Below are 22,408 nucleotides of genomic sequence, written 5' to 3'. Positions count from 1 at the left end.
TTACGTGGGATATGATCGGACCACATCGTAATTGGCATTTTGATATAGGGATTATTGGAGTATACTACATCCTGTAATATTTGGTCAGACCGCTGCTGGAGCGCCAAGATACAGCGATTTCAGGGTCAAACCAGCTTATCAGGGGTCTCAGCGAAAAGGACCAGAAGTACAACTTAAAATCTGGGATTGCCAAGCACCCATCCTGTTTCCTATGTTGAGTGGTAGTTATTTTGATTCTTGGTTGTTTGTTATTCCCAGTGGTCTATTCCAACTGGGTTCGTTATGGTTTCCCCCTGACATCTGGTAGTTCCCTGGGCAGACTGGGAGCTGCCCTGAGGTCTGTTCCCATGTCACACTAATGCTAACATGGCTGACTGAGTTTTTTATACTATATTGTGTCAATGAAGTCACTCTACATTTAGGTGTAGTATACACACATACATACACATATTTATATATATATATATTAAGGCTGTCAAAGTTAACGCGGTATTAACGCGTTAACGCCCGATTCTATTAACGCCACAATTCTTTTAACTCACGATTAATGCTAGTGCTACAATTCCTGATCGCCATTCCAAATATCGATCATGCTTATTGATTGATTCCCGTCCCGCGATGACTTCCATGTTGATCAGACTTTTTGCCAGCACAAGGAACCAGCTGGCTCCGCCTCTACATATCTACAGATCCCAGGTCAGTCTAAGCGACTGACCTGCAGTTACACAGGGATAGATGATGGGGGGCGTTTTTTTTCCATTCTGAGCTTCTGTAGGAGCTGGTGTACCAACGGGAGACTCGGTTGATGAAATATGATTTCAGAACGATATTTGTCATCGTGGGCACTCAGTGGGGGGGGCTAATACAATGAGATATGTCGTCCGTGACACTGAAAGGGTTAAGCCTGGAGCCTATTTTCTGAAAATCCGCCTAAAATACATACCTAAGTAAATGTAATATTGCTCCACTTCTACAAGGCCATTTGCATATGTCTGGTATCTAGGGACATCTATGTACCTCAGTGAATGTATTCCCAGTAGGGGTGGAACGGTTCACAAAATCTACGGTTCGGTTCGTATCGCGGTTTTACGTTTACAGTTTTCGGTTTGATTCGGTATACGTTGTTTTTAATTTAAAAAAATTGTAACACTCCAAAAATACCATACATCAACATAAGATATATAGCTATAGCCAAAAAATAATCCAACTTGTCAGTTATTCTCAAGGACGTAGTCATGCAAAAACTGAAAGAATGAGGCAATTTGACATCAGGCACATTATTTTGACAGTGACGGTTAGAGCTAGGATAGATTTTGGTACAGCAAGGGGGGAGGCATTGCTGATTTAAAGGGGACATGCATTATAAATGGCTTTTTTCAGTGTTTAGCATTGTTATATAGTAATAGGAGTTAGTATCAATGGGTCTGTGTTAGGGGTGGACGGTATGGTCTAAAATGTATATCACGGTATAATTTGAAGCATAGACGGTAACGGTATATATCACGGTATCAGTGTTTCTGTTAGAATAATTTTTTTTGCCTGATAGGCAGGCTATATAAAGAATGACATCCTCAAGGCATGTAGATTTATAATATTTTAACTTAAAACTAGGCTACTTTTGCGTATAAAGTCATTATATTCCAAATAAAATAAGTCCCGAGTCGAGACTCCTGCTCCCATTGCAAACAGCGGGGCTGGATTTTGCTAGAAGCATATGTAGCTGCAGAGCGAATTGAATTGAATAAGAATTGAGACAAAGGTGCCACTCATCCTCAGCTTTAAGAATTGACAATTGTGTCAACAAATTGACACATGTGTCAACAAATTGACACATGTGTCAACAAATTGACACACAAAATGCTTAGAGACGGCGCAAGGGTGGGGGGGGCGCTGTTTGACGGGCCTGTGACCAGACCTGAAAGAGCCACTGGCTCTGCGGCTCTGCAGCTGCATGCTATTCGCAAATCCACTGCTGCACGCCTTCCTCCCGGCTCCCGCTGCTGCCGTCGTTATCATAACACTACACACATATCTAATGTTTACAGCAAACTGTAGTTGATCACCAGGTATGTTTTATTAACGTAGAATAATTCATATAAGAAAAACGATAGGGAAATATCTTACCTTTCTCCACTGGTTAAAAATGCCAGGAACTGAAATTGAAACTTGCTGTGCGCCGCGGTGATATGTGTTTATTATGAAATGACAATTGCGTGTTGACACGCCCACTGCGCGAAGCCTCCTAAATAACTTTTTCCAGTTTGCACATATCTATTATCTATGACTAATTCTATCTATTTTTAGGGGCAAATGCGATTGAAATAGTCGCGCTGTGGTTACATGACGTCATTGCTATTTTAGAGCTGCTCTACCGGTTAAACGGTATAGTCAAAATCCATACCGTAGAGCAAATTAATACCGTTTATACCGTATACCGTTTATACCGTCCACCCCTAGTCTGTGTCTCTAAATACTAGGGATGCCCCGATCGATCGGCCAGCGATCGGTATCGGTCGATAGTCAGTATAAATATGAGATCGGTGAATTCCGATAATGCTTTATTATTGCCGATTGTTGTGAAGGGCCAGATTAAACCGAATATATATATTTATTTATATATATATATTTAATTGTATTTGTATATTCTCTAATATTCCCTGATATCCCTTGTATATTCCTTGTACAATATGCATTGAATATCCATTCTAGCCTACTGAACATCCCATAATAGTCTCCATTCTACTATTGGTCGAGACCTTGGTGCCAGGCTGCCATACCCCTCAGACCCAGTTCAAACGTACCGCTCCACATGTACGAACAAGTCCTAGTTCCGCGTAGGAATCTGGCTACCGCACCACTAATGGGACTATTTGTTCATAGTGCGTATATATACTGCGCTACTAAAGTAGGACTTCCTTTTCAGTCCAGTTTCTTACCCTCCAATAGAGTCACAGACGTAAAGCCTCCCCGCGACGCCACGTGTGGGAGTAAGGCCAAGTTCGCCTACCATCGGTATTGAGACATCGTGTATATTAATATTGAATAGTCATATTTGGCACTATATCGTCGAGTTGGACGTAGTCTATTAAGCTAATAATAGTCTGTTAATATATAGTGCTTCGTGCGGTGAGAATACTACCGTAGTCAGTACCCCATCGTTTCGGGCAGAGAACTGGCTGCTTATCCAGGGTGGTTGACCCCACGTGAAGCTGCACCCGAGGAGCCCCAGAGCCGACGAGCGAGTGGACCTGTATACCGGATTATTCTACCGACGACAGCCCGCCTTCCCAGGCACGGATTATGCTTTGTATACTTTGATTATTCCATGGATAAAGACCCCCGACACTGCCGTGTGTTGGAACCCCCCCCCCCCCTGGAGAGGACGCAAGGTGAGGAGACGCTCTGCAAGACGAGGTCGCTTCACGTCTCTCCTCCGTGGACCGGAGGAAGCCGGCCCACAAAGAGTCCATCTGCTTTCATCTGTGGTCCAAGGATCGCCGGCGCATTGAACGGCACTACAGTGGGTTCACCTGGGATACCCGTGGCCGGATGAGGCAGCCGGATTCTACCCCCCCCCCCTTCTACTCCTGTCGGCTTACAAGCGACCGGATTAACCCCCCCTAGTGTGTCCAGTATATAATCATTAAAGTATCATTGCTGTTATTCCTTAAACTATTCCAGGTCGTATATGTACCACCTGCGCCTTCAGAGATTGGACATTCTCTATTGATATACCGACGAATACTCTTGCCATAAAAGTGCATACTAATTTCCATTCATAAATGTGATTGATTTGATTAAGTGCTTGCTCTACACACCATCGCTGTGTAGAAATAAAGACCTATTTCTAATTCGTACATTTGTGTTGGATCCGTTTCATCTACGTGACAGTGTTCATCATAATATATTTATGCCGTGTACTGGGTGGCCGAATATTAAGTACAAAGGTAGTGGTAGTAAGTATCATATCTAGTAATACAGTCAGGGAATTGTACCCCTCAGTTACAATTGGTCCTTCGAGCCGGATGGTAATTAGTGTAATATTAATATAGTGTTATTAATATTGAAATGGCCTATGATGAACACTCCACGAAACGATCCTCCTAACCAACGCCCGCAGCGCGAACGACGGCTCCCTCAGTACTTAGAGGCTTACGCTGTCAGTCAACAACCTAGTCTTCTACTAACAGTAAACGCGGTAAAACTAGAAAGTAAAAGTATGTCTAACCCCAACGCCCAGACTACCCCGACCATAGAGGCCCCTACGGGCTCTAATGTAACTGACCAAGTTCACGGTGGGGACCAGTGGGAACCAGACATGACTTCACACCCCGCCAGTACTGAAGAAGTAGTCCCTGATGAGTCCCGGGAGGAATACAACGCTACCGAGAGAGAACTCGGCACGGAAGAAGACGGGGAGAGCACCGTGGAGATAGAGCTCCAAGGCTCCGCAAGGAGTACCCCGAGGGAAGGCTCCCCTATACAACCGCCTTCTCCCAGCGAGGCAGAGAGGACCCTACAGCAGGCCTTCCTCATCAGCCTGAACGCCGCTGCTGAACGCGACCGACTGCAGATCCAGCAGCGGAGCGAAGAAGAGCATATACGTCTAGAACTAAGACGCATTCAGAGAGAAGAGAATGTGGCCCGAGAACGAGCAGACAGCCAGCGAGCAGCTGCTGGTGCTCTACGGGACGCAGAGCGCGACAGACAGCAAGCGCAACTAATAGAACAGCTGATCAGACGGACAACACCCTCTCCCTCCGCCAGAGGCTCCAGGAACTCGTCTAGACACACCTCCAGGGCGGCATCCCCTAGCCGAGTAAACAACCCTGAACTTGACCAACAGACGAGGTCTATACCCCCCACAGACCACCTCCCCCCACCGGTCCAAGCGAGACCTAGCAACCGGGAAGGAGCAGCATATCCTGTGGAGAGGCTAAACCAGAGACTACAAGCACTGGATGACCTAACTGAAGACGAAGAGGAAGAGGAGGAGAACCACGCCCGACGACAGCACAGTACTCTACCGGACCAGGAGGTCCGGTAGAGCCCAGGCTATACTCCCGCGGAGCTGCGCTACAGACCCCCGACTCTATACACGGGTGAGCACGACGCACGACCCGCACCGAGGAACAGCACCTGGACAAGCGGGCCATGGTACACTGCCGGTACCAGCCCATACCAAGGAGCGGGAGGAGACTCGCCTAGGAGGCCTCTCCCCCAACGCTCGCCGATGTATCCACAGTCAGCGTCATACATTGGCCCGCCTATGGTACCCGACTTCACCCAAGAGAACCGGGCCCAGTATACGGAACACTGCATGTGTCTGGAGACCATGTTGGTGGATGTATTGGATGAACGCCATAAATACGCCATCCTACTGAAGCACTTAAAGGTGCCCCGCGCACATAATATAGCGCTCGCCTACGCGACTTCCACCACCCCATACACAGCAGCGCTGGTAGCATTGGACCAGAGGTATGGGCGCATATGGGATTACGTGATCCAGGAGATCCGACACATCGACCGCTTACCCCCAGCAATAGACAATCGAGCACTGGACGACCTGTCCATCAGAGTGCAGTCCCTGGTAGGGATGTTGGGAGCGCAGAGAGAGAAGGGGAGGCATGAACTTTACGCCAACTCAAATGTGGAAAGGATCTTGGAGAAGCTGCCGCCCGCTCGACAGGAGCGTTTTAGGCGACAGAGGGACCACCGAGACCCGAATGGCCCCGAACCGAACCTCCTCGATCTAGCAGACTTCCTGGCGAGAGAAGTCAGCAGCCTACGGCTAGATACATTCGGACGGAGCACCCCTGGCTCCAGAGAAGGAACCAGACGACTAAATGATGGAAGAAGACCGGTGACTGTGATGCACCAATCGGAGTCAGTACCGAGCAGCAGGAGCCACAGTACCCCCTCCAGAACGGAGAAGTGGAAGATAGTGTGCCCCTACTGTGAGAAAGAACACTGGCTAGCGCAATGTGACTCCTTCCCCAAGCTGAACGCGGAGGAAGCAAGTCAATGGATAAAGTCCAACAAGCGCTGTTTTCGCTGTGCGCGTTCACACATGGCAGCCGAATGCCGCTTAAAGAAAAGGTGCACCAAGTGCGATGGAGCCCATCTGGACATACTTCACGACAGTAACAGACGGCGCCCTTCACCCGCACCATCCAGCAGCAAAGCGAGCATCATGTACATCGATCCCGCCAGCAGCAGTGGAGCCCGAGTACTCCTAAAAGTAGTGCGTGTGACACTAAGCTACCAGAATAAAGTCCTGGACACTTACGCCGTCCTCGATGACGGGTCAGAGAAGACCCTGCTGCTCGCCTCCGCTGCGGCCCAGCTAGGGCTGCGGGGAAGCGAAACCCAAATGACAATTCGGACAATAAGACGAGATTTGAAGACGATAAAGGGCGAGAATGTCTCATTCTCTATCGCAGCAAGCGGCCAGCCTGAGCGACGGTACCAGATTACAGACGCTTTCACCAGCCAAGAAATAGGACTGTCGCGGTACACATACCCCGTCGCCAAGCTGATGGAGAAATATGCACATCTGCGCAAGTTACCGATCCCGCTCATAGACAATGCTATGCCGACCCTGTTGATAGGCTCCGACCATGCAGACCTCATTGTCCCGATGGACCGGGTTCATACCGGACCCCGAGGCTGTCCTGCAGCAGTCGAGACCCGTTTGGGATGGACTCTCCAAGGCCCGCTCGCCAAATCTCTCAACCGAAGTACAGCCACTAGATGTCTCCACTCCCGAGTCACAGAGGGAGAAACCGCACTCCTGCAACACGTAGAGCGGCTATGGACCTTGGAACAAATGCCCTTTAAGAACGGAAAGAAAGACATTCGCTCTAAAGATGACATTTACGCCATTCACCTCCTCGAGACAGGGACCACGAGAGTCCCGGTCAACGGCGTGTTGAGATATGCCACGCCACTCCTGCGGCGAGAAGGAATGCCTACTTTCCACGCCAAGACAGACGCCACAGAACGGTACCTGCTGAACACGGAGCGGCGCTTAGCCAAGAACCCCGCCCAAGAGAGTGTGTACCGCGCTGAGATTGAGAAGCTCATCACAGCGGGACACGTCACAAAGATGGACATTAAAGAGGCTGACCAGACCACTGAATCGTGGTACGTGCCTCACCACAAGGTCCATCACAACGGTAAAGACCGCATAGTATTTAACTGCAGCTACCAGATCGGATCCCAAAATCTGAATAAAGAGTTACTGCCCGGTCCCACACTCGGCCCCTCCCTACTCGGCGTTCTACTCCGCTTCCGCCAGGAAAGGGTGGCCATCAGCGGGGACATTAAAGGAATGTTCCTGCAGGTGAGATTAGTAGAGGCGGACAAGCCCCTGTTACGGTTCCTATGGAGAGAGAAGCCAGGAGATGAGCACCCAGCCATCTTCCAATGGGAAGTCCTCCCCTTCGGAACGACGTGCAGCCCCTGCTGTGCTACATTTGCACTACAGAAACATGTAGCAGAGGACCCAGCAGCGGACGAAGAGGTCCGACACAGCGTAAAGAACAGCTTCTACGTAGACAACTGTCTACAAAGCCTTTCAACCCAGGAAGAAGCCGAGGCTCTCCTGATTAAACTCCGCGCCTCATTGATCAAAGGCGGCTTTGATCTCAGGCAGTGGGCCAGCAGCGATCCGCAAGTACTGCGCAGCCTCTCCTCCGAGGACAAGGCAGCCAGCAGCGAGACCTGGATGGCTACAATCCCGGGAGAAGCCCAGGAGATGACCCTGGGATTGGTGTGGCGATTCAAAACAGATTCGCTTCACTACAGACACAAGCCCCTGACTACGGAGCAGGGAAGGCCGGCGGCGGCGCCGACCACCAGACGGAGTGTGTACACAACACTCGCCCGACAATATGACCCGCTAGGATGTATTCTACCGTACACCACCAGGGCAAAAATGATTGTACGAGCATTGTGGGACAAGGACCAGGGCTGGGACGACCCCATTCCCGCACACCTTGCATCCACCTGGAGAGAGTGGGAGATGGAGCTCCACTCACTCCCAGGCGTTAATATGCGCCGAAGCTACTTCCCACCCACGGTGAGGCCAGAGACATGTAAAATGGACTTACACGTCTTCAGTGACGCCTCAGAGGTCGCATACGGATCAGTAGCCTACTTGCGGGCCCAAGAGAAGGGGGGAGAGATCTACACAGCATTTGTCCTCGCCCGCTCGAGAATAGCCCAACGCAAGCAACAATCTACCCCACGTCTAGAGCTCTGCGCAGCCCTAGCCGGAGCGCACCTAGCCACGCTCATCCAACGTGAGCTCACCATACCGGTGTCTAGAACAATCCTGTGGTCAGATTCCACGACGGTACTCGCCTGGATCAAATCGGACTCATGCAAGTACAAAGTCTTCGTGGGAGTCAGAGTCACCGAGATTCAAGACTTAACCGAAGAGTTAACCGGAGAAACAGAGTGGCGCTACGTTGATACAAAACAGAACCCAGCTGACGTCATCACCCGGGGGATGCCCCTGGATGACCTCACCCGTCGCAATGTCTACAGTGACGGCCCCGCATTCCTAAGACTCCCGGAAGGACAGTGGCCCATGCCCATCCCGAGGGAAGCAAGTCCAGAGGAGGTGGAAAATAAGAAGTCTGTGTTCTGTGGATTGAGCACCGTAGCCTCCACCGACCCTAACATAGACGATTGCACGTCCATAGAGAGTGCACAACAAAGAACATTCCTGCGGTACCACCCGGAGTGCAAGCCCCTCGGATATGTCTCCAGTGATGTGGCGGATATCGACCCAGTTACCCCCAACACACTCCTGATGGGGCGGCTAGATCCTGCATTACCCCAGACAATGTACCGGCCTGAAGAAGCGAACGGCCGACGAATGTGGAGGTACAGCCAAGTATTAGCCGACAAGTTTTGGAGCAGTTTCCTACTGCACTACCTACCGTCTCTACAGACCCGCCAGAAGTGGGTAAAGGAGAGAGACAATTTGACAGAAGGAACAGTCGTCATGATTATTGATCAATCACTGCCCAGAGCTATGTGGCCGGCCGGCCGCGTAAGCAAAGTGATCACCGGTGCCGACGGCAAGGTCCGAGCAGCTGAAGTGCTTGTCCAGGGTCGCACTTACACCCGTCCCGTGGCGAGGCTCATGGAGCTGCCCCGACTCCCAGACACAATCGATGATGACCATGACCCTATAACCCTATGACTTTGTGAAGTTGACTGACCCCTACAGCAAACCCTTATGTGTAAATAGACAACGCGATTAATCTGTCTCTGTTTAACTGATTAGGTCTGGGACCAATCAGGGGGTGGCTGTTGTGAAGGGCCAGATTAAACCGAATATATATATTTATTTATATATATATATTTAATTGTATTTGTATATTCTCTAATATTCCCTGATATCCCTTGTATATTCCTTGTACAATATGCATTGAATATCCATTCTAGCCTACTGAACATCCCATAATAGTCTCCATTCTACTATTGGTCGAGACCTTGGTGCCAGGCTGCCATACCCCTCAGACCCAGTTCAAACGTACCGCTCCACATGTACGAACAAGTCCTAGTTCCGCGTAGGAATCTGGCTACCGCACCACTAATGGGACTATTTGTTCATAGTGCGTATATATACTGCGCTACTAAAGTAGGACTTCCTTTTCAGTCCAGTTTCTTACCCTCCAATAGAGTCACAGACGTAAAGCCTCCCCGCGACGCCACGTGTGGGAGTAAGGCCAAGTTCGCCTACCATCGGTATTGAGACATCGTGTATATTAATATTGAATAGTCATATTTGGCACTATATCGTCGAGTTGGACGTAGTCTATTAAGCTAATAATAGTCTGTTAATATATAGTGCTTCGTGTGGTGAGAATACTACCGTAGTCAGTACCCCATCGTTTCGGGCAGAGAACTGGCTGCTTATCCAGGGTGGTTGACCCCACGTGAAGCTGCACCCGAGGAGCCCCAGAGCCGACGAGCGAGTGGACCTGTATACCGGATTATTCTACCGACGACAGCCCGCCTTCCCAGGCACGGATTATGCTTTGTATACTTTGATTATTCCATGGATAAAGACCCCCGACACTGCCGTGTGTTGGAACCCCCCCCCCCCTGGAGAGGACGCAAGGTGAGGAGACGCTCTGCAAGACGAGGTCGCTTCACGTCTCTCCTCCGTGGACCGGAGGAAGCCGGCCCACAAAGAGTCCATCTGCTTTCATCTGTGGTCCAAGGATCGCCGGCGCATTGAACGGCACTACAGTGGGTTCACCTGGGATACCCTTGGCCGGATGAGGCAGCCGGATTCTACCCCCCCCCCCCCCTCCTACTCCTGTCGGCTTACAAGCGACCGGATTAACCCCCCCTAGTGTGTCCAGTATATAATCATTAAAGTATCATTGCTGTTATTCCTTAAACTATTCCAGGTCGTATATGTACCACCTGCGCCTTCAGAGATTGGACATTCTCTATTGATATACAGACGAATACTCTTGCCATAAAAGTGCATACTAATTTCCATTCATAAATGTGATTGATTTGATTAAGTGCTTGCTCTACACACCATCGCTGTGTAGAAATAAAGACCTATTTCTAATTCGTACATTTGTGTTGGATCCGTTTCATCTACGTGACAGTGTTCATCATAATATATTTATGCCGTGTACTGGGTGGCCGAATATTAAGTACAAAGGTAGTGGTAGTAAGTATCATATCTAGTAATACAGTCAGGGAATTGTACCCCTCAGTTACACCGATCGTGAAAACCGATCGAAAAACATGATCCAATTCTTAGCGGAGTTCTCACTCGCTGACTTCTCTCTCAGGCACACAGAGCTGCAGCGCACTGCCCCTCCTCCTCATCCTCCTCCCCCTGCCCCTCCCAGACCCGTGTCAACAGAGGCTCCTATTGCCTCCGGCAGTCTGCTCTAGTCTAGTGCATGGGACCTCTGTGAGCTAACGTTAGCTACCTAGCTAACTTTACTGTTTAAACAAAACGACATAGTCAACTATTCACTTTTAGTTTAATACATGAGACATTGCCTAACGGTATCTAGCCGGCTAGTAGGCTTGGGCGGTATCCTTTTTTTCATACCGTCAAACCATTATGACATAATACCCCGGTGCATGGTATTTGACGGTATGACTTTCATTTTCATCAGCGGGGGGGGGGCAACCCGTGTTACCAAGTAAACAAATCATCGTCAGCTCTCAGAATGGTAGTCCCGCACCGGTAGAAGCCTGCACCGTTTTAGCGTTAGCATCTAGCCATGGCAGACTATTTGATTCCTTAAGGGCTAGAAATTGCCTCCCGTTGCTCCCGTTGTTTGGCTACTTCTATGTGCAGTGAAAACTACTCGAATGCTTTATAACCTAGTCATTGATTTAGTTCAGGGTAATCTAAGATTAGCCGCAGAGCTAACGCTAGTTAACGTGAGCTAACGCTAGTTATTCAAGCTCAGTAGCTCACAGAGAGAGATAAACAGCTGACAGCGGATAGTACAGGACGGTACAAATACAATAAAAAGGCGGGTGGGGGCTGTTGTGTAAACCTTGTACTCTTTAGTTCACATATAATAAGAGACGGATTATTTGCTTGCTCCACCAGTTGCTCCACAACAACACACACCAACTCTCGTCACAACGATTTACGGTATTTTCACAGCACTGTCGCAACATTACCGTAAAACGTGAACACCGTTGTGACCCACTCGCTCCACTAGAGCGGTCTCGCCCTCTGCTGGCGCGTGTGTGCACTACACTCCGTGTGTGCACTACACTCCGTGTGTGCACTACACTCAAAACTCCGTTTCACTGTTATAGAAACTGAAGCGCATCTGTGATTTTGACGGTGACGGACGGTATTGATTTTCAATACCGTCGGTATTTCTAAATACCCTGGTATACCGTCATACCGCCCAAGCCTACCGGCTAGCTACTGATAGCTCCTGATATCAACAAATGCTCCAGCAATAGTCTAGTAGTGCATGATACCTTCGTTAGCTAGGTAGCTCACGTTAGCTCACGTTAGCTCACTGTTTACACGAAATGACCAAGTAAACTAAATAGTTCACTGAGGCATTGTCTTAACGCAGGGGTCGGCAACCTGCGGCCTCGAGGCCGCATGCAGCTCTTTAGCCAATCAGCTGCGGCTCCCTGGCCAAATTTTATATATATATATATATATATATATATATATATATATATATATATTTTTTTTTTTTGGAGATCGCTGTCATACTGTGACACTGAAATGAAAAAATATTTCATCAACTAAGATATTTAGTCAACAAAAGGCTTACATGTATGCCTGATATGTGGTGCGAAATTTGCGAACAACGAAAAATTTACTTTTTATTTTATAGATTTTCCACAAATAAGGGAAGGACTCTAATAGAGCTGCATAGTTCAGGGTTTTATTTCAAAGTAGGTCTACAGATGTCAGTGTTTTTTCTCCTCTTCTGTGTTTTATTAAAAAAAATAGGTCTACACAGCCAGTATATTTTTTCTCCTCTTCATAAGAGTTTGAGGTTTTCCTTTGTTATAACCGGTAAAAACAGCAATTAAAAAGTAAAACATTTTCTTTGTGTTGCTTTATAATCCTATTAATGCAACAAACTGTGTGCTATAAGTATAAAGTATAATAAATCGCAAATTACTTTGGGTATGCAATTGTCAGGCGTTTTATGCTAAATGTGGGGTATGCTTGGGGATATATAAAACGTTTTACACTGTTATCTTCATTTTAAGGGTAAATAGGTTGTGCGGCTCCCTGAGCATTTTATTTTGTGGGACGGGGGAAAAGTGGCTCTTTTGATAGTAAAGGTTGCTGACCCCTGTCTTAATGTTATCTAGCCGGCTAGCAGTAGCTACAGATAGCTCCTAATATCAATGTCTTATAACATTGATTCGATGCGTATTCGAGCCCCTGGCTTGCATCGCAGTCACGAAAGGGGCTAGCTGAGGGCATGCTGAATGTGATTTGACCAAAGCAGAGTATACACACAGACAGTGGAGCAGTTAGCGAGCATTTTGACTTGTTGCATGGTGGCTAGGGCTGACCTTCGAAGCTTTTTTTGGCAATCGAAGCTTCGGGCCGAGCTTCGATTTTAATTCGAAGCTTCGGAGGAAAAAATATATATATATTTATTATAATATATATATATTTTTTTAATCTTATGATGTGGGACTTGTACAGCACTTTGGTAAACGTTGTTGTTTTTAAATGTGCTCTATAAATAAAGTGGATTGGATTAATTAATTAAGGAGCCCCTTTCGTGACTGACAAGGTTTCACTCGGCTTTGCTGCCTGGGTGCAGTGGGGCTGCTCTCACAGCCAATGACATGACATTACATAATTATTTTGCAACCTTCGTCTATCAAGCAAACAATTATATTTAATTTATAATTTATAATTATATCAGACAATGCACCTACAAAAGCAGATAATTACAATTAAATTAGCCAACTTGGTAACACATTAGTCATAGCAGCATAGGCATAGCCTTATTAATGTTTTGTGTGGCGTCGCCGTCGTGTACAACGATACTTACGTTTTTTAGGTGATTTGACAAAGTTGTTGTAGAGTTGTGATATGCAATTTTTTTCTGGCATTCTGGCACTGCTTTTTGGGCATTGTCTTTGCATATTTTAAAGTGTAACCACACGTCTGATGACTTCTTCGTCGACATGTCTGCTGCACATGTCCTTGTTGTTTTCAACACAGATAATCTCCACATGCTTGTTGTAGAGAGGTGGAGTCGAGGTGCCGCTTACTTTCTTTTCATTGGAATGGAGGCGCAAGATTTTGGAAGCCAACATTTTTTTCTTCTTACTTTGATTTTTTATTTTTTTTTAAGCTTGTGCCATCGAACTAAGCTTCGAAGCTTCGAAGTATTTAAGACAGCCCTAGTGGTGGCGATGTCTCGCAGATAATACAACTACAAGTATAATTATATAATATCTATATATATTAGTGTTGTCACGATACTGGAATTTCGACTTCGATACGATACCTTGAAAAGTATCGATACTTCGATACCATTTCGATACCAAAAAAAAATATATATATATATATATATATATATATATATATATATATATATATTTTTTATTTTTTTTAAACAAATTTAGCTTTTGTTGCTGGTTGATTCTCCTCAGCTTCTCTCTGGTACTATAAGAGAAGATAAATATAACACTTTTAAAACCCTTTGTTTATCTTTAGATCACACATTTAAAAATAACTGTTCATCTCACTTCAATCATTTTTATTGCAGATGCAGAACATGGTATTTTCTCAAGCAGACAGAGAGAGAGAGAGAGAGAGAGAGAGAGAGAGAGAGAGAGAGAGAGAGAGAGAGAGAGAGAGAGAGAGAGAGAGAGAGAGAGAGAGAGAGAGAGAGAGAGAGAGAGAGAGAGAGAGAGAGAGAGAGAGAGAGAGAGAGAGAGAGAAAAGCATTTTAGTAACGTTACATTTTCAACAAGATTGCTGCTATTTAAACACTTCATGGAAACGGGGTAACGTTAACCTTATGTCGACTGTAGTATTGTATGACCTCGACATAACGTTTAAACGTTAACGTTACTCCGTTTTCCATGCAGTAATTATAAAAGGTGGCCAGCTAAGCTAAGGGAGCTAACGGCTAGCAGTAGCTAACGTTAGCTGATAGCTGCCTGTAATGTCACTAACAACGAATCAGCTGTTGATATTATGCGCCATCAGTAGACAACGTATCATGTATTAAACTAGAGTTAATGGTTTAATGCTTCAGTCACAGTGACGTTGAAAGAGCAGCTGTCACGAACCTCTTTCATTTCTTTATGGACATCCACGTTGGCACTGCTCTGTAACACCGCTTGCAAATAGCATTGGGCAGGGTTAGAAATTAAAAAAAAATTTCAAGGGCTTTTTTTGCCCCCCTTAATTGATTTTCGGGGGCTTTTTTTGTATTTCGGGGGCACTGAATTTTTATGATAAACGGTAGGGGTGGGACGGTTCACAAAATGGACGGTTTGGTTCGTATCACGATTTTGGGGTCACGGTTTTCAGTTCGATATACGTTAATTTTTATTAAAAAAAATGTAACACTCAAATCTAAACATGCTTCTCATTTATTAAAAATTAAATAAAAGGTTTACAGTGTTTACAGCCTTAAATAATGTTTGGCACACAAAGACCGAACTGACTGAAAAATATAGGCTACATTTGTCAAAGTATTAACTTAGTGCAAACAAACAATATGCTCAGCCAGCACTAGACTTTCCTTTCTTTAATTAATATAAACACACAAAAACAATGTCAACTATGTTTAAATTCCCTGATTGTGAGTTCTTAATGGAAAGATTTGTTTTCTGCTTGAAATTATTATGTTTCTGTCTACATTTATTTAGACTAACATTATTTAAATATTGAGTGCAACTGTGGTGGATTACGTAATTCGGTGAGTTGGAACTATCTATGGGTTGGCGCCGGGTCCCCACGGACATTTTAGCGTGTGGCACCTTCAGCTCCGGTCACGTTAGGAGCAGTTCATAACATCAACAAGCAGCGCGGAAGCGATAATAGTCCCGGTTGGAGTTAGTAAAACACAGTTGTATGTTAGCCTGCTTGGATGTTAAATAAACGCCTATCATTGTCTTTAAATACCCCGCCTCTCAGACTCCCATTTCCTCCTCTGCTACAGTAGCTAGTAGCTACGGTGTTAGCTGTTGTTGTGAAGGGCTAGCTAGCTAACAGCTACAAACATTGTACAAACTGCTAACGCTATGGCAAGATGTGTGTAGGCCTATGTAATGTTAATGGCTATGTTTTTAAAGTCGTAATGAAGATTGATTTATATTGTGCGTGCCGTTTTTACACAAACTGACTAGCACCTGGCTGGCTGCAGTGCTGCTGCTGCTGCCTGCAGCCAGTGCAGAACACCGGCTCCGCCAAATGATTTTTTTTATTTGCGCGTCATCTGAACCGTACGATACACAGACGCTCCATTACCGGATAAATATATATAATTAGTAAACTGATTTTCGAGAGCATTTTGTCCATTTTCAAGGGCATTATGCCCCAAGCCCCCGTTAATTTCGAACCCTGGCATTGGGGCATCTTTAGCTCGTCCTTCGTTGTTTACTTCAAACCCGAAGTACCTCCAAACAGCACTTCTGTTGTTTTCTTTATCCACAAGCACAAGTTGCGGAGGCTCTGCATTTGCCATCTTCAGCAAAAATGTTTGTTTACAAACTGAAGACGGCTCTGTGAGGGGGAGGGCTGGACTTGGAGGAGGCGGAGGGGCAAGCGTGCTCTGAACAGCGTGTCAACAACTTGCGGTAGAACACTCGCCAGCTGGTACCGATACTGCAGAAAGTATCGGTATTTCGGGAAATTAGTATCGAAACCATTTTAAATATTCAGTATCGATATGTATCGATACTTCGATATTTTTGACAACACTAATATATATATATTTTTTTAAATGTATTTTTATTTTTTTATGAAGCCAAAAACTATCGGTATCGGCTGATATGGCTCATAGACGATCGGTGATCGTATCGGTGGCAAAAAACGTGATCGAGGTAGGGTGACCAGGTCCCAATAAACCAAATGTGGGACAAAGGGTATGTTTGTGAGGGACAATGTGGGACACCCTCCCCCCCCCCAGCGCGCAGCCCCCCCGCCCTTTTGGTGGACTGTCCCTGTCCCCTCCTTCAAGGCTCATCCGCCACTGTCCTCATTAAAATTACCACAAGCCTAATATGTTTTGCCCTTATTCATTTTATTTTTATTTTCCTTTTGTCTCTAATGGGTGTCAACATTATAATAATAATAAATAATACTAAAAATAAATTAAATACATTAAATGACCACCCAGACTTACAATCACTTATCAAACAGAGCAGGAACAGTAACACAAGTCTCAACTCACAAGTCCAGGAATTCAGGGAATGAGCAGGGGGGAGGAAGGATGAGGGGGAACTTGCAGTGATGATTGGAAAGCTCAACAGATTAGGAACAGTAACAACAGTCTCAACTCACAAGTCCAGGGATTCAGGGAATGAGCAGGGGGGGAGGAAGGATGAGGGGGGACTTGCAGTGATGATTGGAAAGCTCAACAGATTAGGAACAGTAACAACAGTCTCAACTCACAAGTCCAGGGATTCAGGGAATGAGCAGGGGGGAGGAAGGATGAGGGGGGACTTGCAGTGATGATTGGAAAGCTCAACAGATTAGGAACAGTAACAACAGTCTCAACTCACAAGTCCAGGGATTCAGGGAATGAGCAGGGGGGAGGAAGGATGAGGGGGGACTTGCAGTGATGATTGGAAAGCTCAACAGAGCAGGAACAGTAACAACAGTCTCAACTCACAAGTCCAGGGATTCAGGGAATAAGCAGGGGGGAGGAAGGATGAGGGGGGACTTGCAGTGGTGGTTGGGAGCAGGAAAAGGACAGTTCAGCACTCTGGCGCCACCCACAGGATTCTCTCTTCACACCTTCACACCAGCATCTGAATAATAATAAGGAAATAAATTAAGCATAAGCAACATTATGAGAAGGTTCCAAATGGTTTTCCAGCATAGTAAAATCCAACACCATTCAAAATCAAATAAATCATACTTTATTGTAGACACAGGGGTCCAAAATGACATACGTTTCTTACCATCAAGATTCTTTTTTACTTTGTACTTCTTGTTGGAGTGTGCAGCTTCCAGCAGAGCCTTCTCCTTCAGTGCATATGCATAGAACTCCTTGCAACTTAGTCTAAAGTTGCACTTCACTTGAATTTCTGCCTTTATGAGCTCCACCGAGCAGCGGTTCCTCTGGTCAGTCCAGCATGCAGTCATCAGTGAGAACACCCTCTCCACTGAGGCATTGGTGATGGGAATGCTGAAGAGGAAAGACGCTGCAGTCATGTTTGGTGTGTCTGTGTGTTTGAGCAAGGTGGACCACTTCTCCACGACAGGAGCTCCTGACTCTACGATGGCCTGTTGGCGTGGCAGAACCACACAGTGCTCATCGTATAGTGCAGTGGTTCCCAAAGTCGGGGTCACGACCCAAAGGTGGGCCGCGAGCAGCCACGGGTGGGCCGCGAGATGATTTAAAACAAAAAAATAAAAAAAATAAAAAAAATATATATTTTTTTATTTTTAATGTTTTAATTTTTTGTTTTTTTATTTTAATTTTTTTTGTCAGGCCACTGAACTTAGAAGCAGGCCAGGACAGTGTTTCTAGTTGTATTCTAAAATTATATTCTATTGTATTCAAAAATGTGACTATATGGTTTTATATTAACTTAATAAATAAACAAAAACGAAAAATCTACTTATTTCAACGAACATTTCAAACGAAATAACAGATTATGCACATAAAACGCTGAAAACAACCGAAGCAACAATAGTATTTTAATGAGGCTATTATTATTATCATTATTATTTTGCAACAAGTTAGCCCTCTCATAAATAGCACATATAAATGAATAACTAACTTGAACTAACTTAATAGGATTGAAGTGATATTTGGCTTAAAAAATCGGTCGCCTGGCAAAAAAAAAAGAAAAAAAAAGCCAGACGATGTGCATTGGGCCGCGGCTCTCTGACGCCTTATTTTCTGGGCCCCGGCCTGAAAAGTTTGGGAACCCCTGGTATAGTGCATCCATGTCCAGCTTCTTTATTAGCTGAAGGACCTCTACAGCTTCGCAGAGATGGGAGAAGGTGAATTGGCTCTTCAGCAGTGCCAAGCTGGCCACTTTCTTCTGGAAGTTGCTGTCAGTGAAGTCATATCGCTGCTCCAGGTAGTTGAGAGAGGCCTGGTAGAAGTTGGACATATCCTGTTTGATCACTGCTGCCTGTGTGTCTGGAAACTGTTGGAGGATCACATCTGTCTCCATCCCAAAGAAGCCATCCATCTGTCGTTGCTGAAGCTTTGTTTTCAAAGTGAACATCATGTCATAGAGCTCACAGACAGTCCCGTCCTCTCTCTCCAGCAGCAGCACAATGTCATGGAAGATCTTCAGCGCGTTGCTGAGGAAGGACAGGTAAACCTAAAAGGAGTAAGGACAGTCAATGCTACTGTATACTGATACTGTTGGCATTATCATTATGTTTCCATTATCCCTATGTTTTTGTAGGGATAATCAAAGTACATGATGTTTCAAATATAAAGTACAATAAAAAAGGTTGAGTGATGAAATGTATTACCTGCAGCTCAAGGGGTTTCCCCTCACCATGCTGGTCGTCTTTGAACAGCCGCCATAGTGACATTGGGCACTGCTCCTCTCCCAAAGAGAGGAAGTAACTTTTGATAGCCACCCAGCTCCAGCTGTCATGGAGTCTCTTCACTGCGGGCCACAGGCTTAACCACCTTGTGGGCACATGTCTCCGCACAGACTGGAATTCTTCCTCCACAAACGCAAACACTGATTTCAATTCTGCAGTGCGTTTTGCAGATGATGAGAAGTGACTGTAGATTTTGTTCACCACACTCTCAATGTCAATGTTCATCTTATCTCCAGCATGTTTTGCACTGTTGTGGACGATGTGGGCCACGCAGTTTGCCTTTAAGATGTCTCCGTTGTCCCCTTTCAGCTTCTGGAACACTGAGTTGGTTCTCCCATAGTTCACACTGGCATTGTCAGCAGTGTACGCTGAAATCATTTCAAGTTTCAGGCCATTGTCCTTTAACTTGGTTGTAATCTGGTGGTAGATTGCAGCAGATGACTCATCACTATCCTCATAGAAGTCTACACACACACATTATTATACACAGCACTCAAATTGAGGGGGGATGGGATGGGATCCCCCCTGAAATAAAAACAGGTCAAAATGATCCCCCTTCTAAAACTGCCATCCCCCCTTTCCATCCCTTATATGTTTGTTAATGAATGTGGTATTACTGCTATTTCAATATTTGCTATGAAATGCATGTATTCAGTTCACTCTGACTGCAGGAAGTTGAGCGTGTGATTATCAAAAAATATGTGTGCAGTATATTATTAATATATATTTGTGAAATATATGGCAATATCCATTCCAACCATATCATAATATATGGAAATAGAATAATATACACACCAATATAATTACCATGTGTATATTTGTAAATATATTGTGGATATATCCTTTGATAATATATTGTTATTGTAATAAATGTAATAATATATTGGCAATACTCCCACTATATTCCTAATATATTTGCAATATATTTCATTTTCCCATAGGGAATCTACACCCTCATACACACATGAATTTAACACACCTTTGGTTGTTTCCTCCTGTGGCTTAACCGCTGGCGTTTTGAGTTCTCTGAGACAACTCTCCACCGAAGCAGGGGCTAGCACGTCGGTTACAATGGCTTCTGCCTTGGTCCGACCACAGGCCATTGTCTTGGCTATGTCAGAGTCAGGGAAAATGGTAGGGGATAGCTTGGTACCACAGTCTGCTGATCTGTATGACTGGGCATGTTGGACAGTGTGGTAAACAGTTGTTAACTCTGCAGCAGTTATTTTGTCTGCTTGTCCAACGTCTTTTGGTCTGAGAAATGCGAACATGGATTTTGACGTCTCTTTTTGTGTAACCCGTTTCTTGTGGGACTCAGCTTGTCTATGTCGTTTTATATCAAATTCGGCCCCATGCCCAATAGAGAACGAACTATTGCAAAGTTCACAATAAACCCTCTCTGCATCCCCCTCGACATTTCTCACCCATGGGTATTCTGTTTTCCATTCGCTACGGTAACTACACCTCCTCTTTTTGTTTGGTGTGTCCTGCATTTTTCTTAAAGTACGAGTGTGTTCTAGGCAGCTGTCAGTGTCTTCTTCTTCTTAATGTCACTGTCACTCAGCCAGGGACCGAAACTAAAGCCCGCCGCCCGCCAGGGGCGGTCTGTTTTTACCTTTGGCGCATGACACTTAGAGGGCTGCCCGCCGTGTGGCGTGTAGACGTGTAGTTCATAACGATACTCTTGTGCGAGTACAGATTATAGCCGCTCGTCTTTTTTTTCTCCGCCGCGAGATCGTTAAAAAACTACAAGTCCCACATTGCACTCAAGTCAACGGTCCAATCACAGTAGAGTGACGTGACTGGTTTCACGAGAAAGAAAGCAAATGACTAATCGGAAGCTCTCATTTGGCTTGTTTACTTCCGTCTGCTCTAGTCTATATCGGACCTCCATGAGCTAACGTTACTGTTGAAACAATGACCCAGTCAACTATTCACTTTTAGTTTAATACATGACGAGGCATTGTGTAACGGTATCTAGCTGGCTAGCTACTGATAGCTGCTGATATCAACAAATGCTCCAGCAATAGTCGACTCGAGTGCTCCGTTCCCTCGTTAGCTAGCTTAGCTAGCTCACGAGATCCATCTGTCCCAGTAAACTAAATTGTCTTAACGTTATCTACCGGGCTAGCAGTAGCTACAGATAGCTCCTGATATCAATGTCTTATAACATTGATTGAATGCGTATTCTAGCTGAGGGCATGTTGAATGTGATTTGACAAAGGAACCGTAACGTTATAAATAGGGTCCAGCTGCATCGCCGGAGAATCCTTGCATGCTGAATGTAGGGTCTAGCTGAATATAGGGCCTAGCTGCAGGGCCGGAGAATCCTTGCTGGAGCTGGAGGCTACTCAAGTATACACACAGACAGTGGAGCTGTTTGCAGATAGCAAGCATTTTGACTTATTGCGTGGTGGCGATGTCTCGCAGATAATACAACTACAAGTATGATTATATAATATATATTTTATTTAAAAAAAAAATTTATATAAAATATATATATATATATTTTTTTTTAATCAAAAACATTTTGGCAGGTAAGAAATATGCTTGGCGGGTAGACTCTTCCCATCTACCCGCCACTGGCCGGTGAGTCAAAAAGTTAATTTCGCTCCCTGCACTCAGCTCTTTGCTATCGCGGAGATTTCAAATAGGCCCCGCTTGTGTGTATATTTTCCCCAACGGAGCTTCACTTCCACGTTCGGGGTTCCATTGGCTGGGGACGACGACGTTCGCGCAGATGACAACCAATAAGAGGGACATGGTCTCAATTTGCGTGACGCGTGAAAAGAGACAGTTTTGCTGTGCAATCACGCGCAATGCGTGATATCTGGTCACCCTAGATCGAGGCATCCCTACTAAATACCATATTGGCGGATTGCTCTCATTCAGTTGCGACAATTTCCTCCATTTAATTAGGTCATTCTGATTTGACTCGCAAGGTGACGTAACGAGGCGCTGGTGGAGCTGATTGTGATCCGATTGGCTCTGTGGTTGGAGCCAATGCCCGCCCACAATTTTAATTTTCATTGTAACCCGACACTTCCTCAAACGGGGTTTGACAGGCAGAGAACAGCGAGAGGGAGAGAGGGAGAGAGAGAGAGTGAGAGAGAGAGGGACGGCGGGAGGGACTGC

General features: G+C 45.5%; 1 protein-coding gene across 2 annotated transcripts in view; it reads left to right on the top strand.

Annotated features, from left to right (window-relative positions):
* calcrla (calcitonin receptor-like a) overlaps nucleotides 1-22,408 on the top strand; it is a 272,188-nt gene that overhangs the window by 81,767 nt on the left and 168,013 nt on the right. The window lies entirely within an intron of this gene.

Source organism: Notolepis coatsorum (genome assembly GCF_963971535.1).
Source record: "Notolepis coatsorum genome assembly, chromosome: 3".
In the NCBI taxonomy this organism is placed as follows: Eukaryota; Metazoa; Chordata; class Actinopteri; order Aulopiformes; family Paralepididae; genus Notolepis; species Notolepis coatsorum.
The sequence above is the reverse complement of the archived record's forward strand: the minus strand, read 5'-3'. Positions and strand labels throughout refer to the sequence as shown.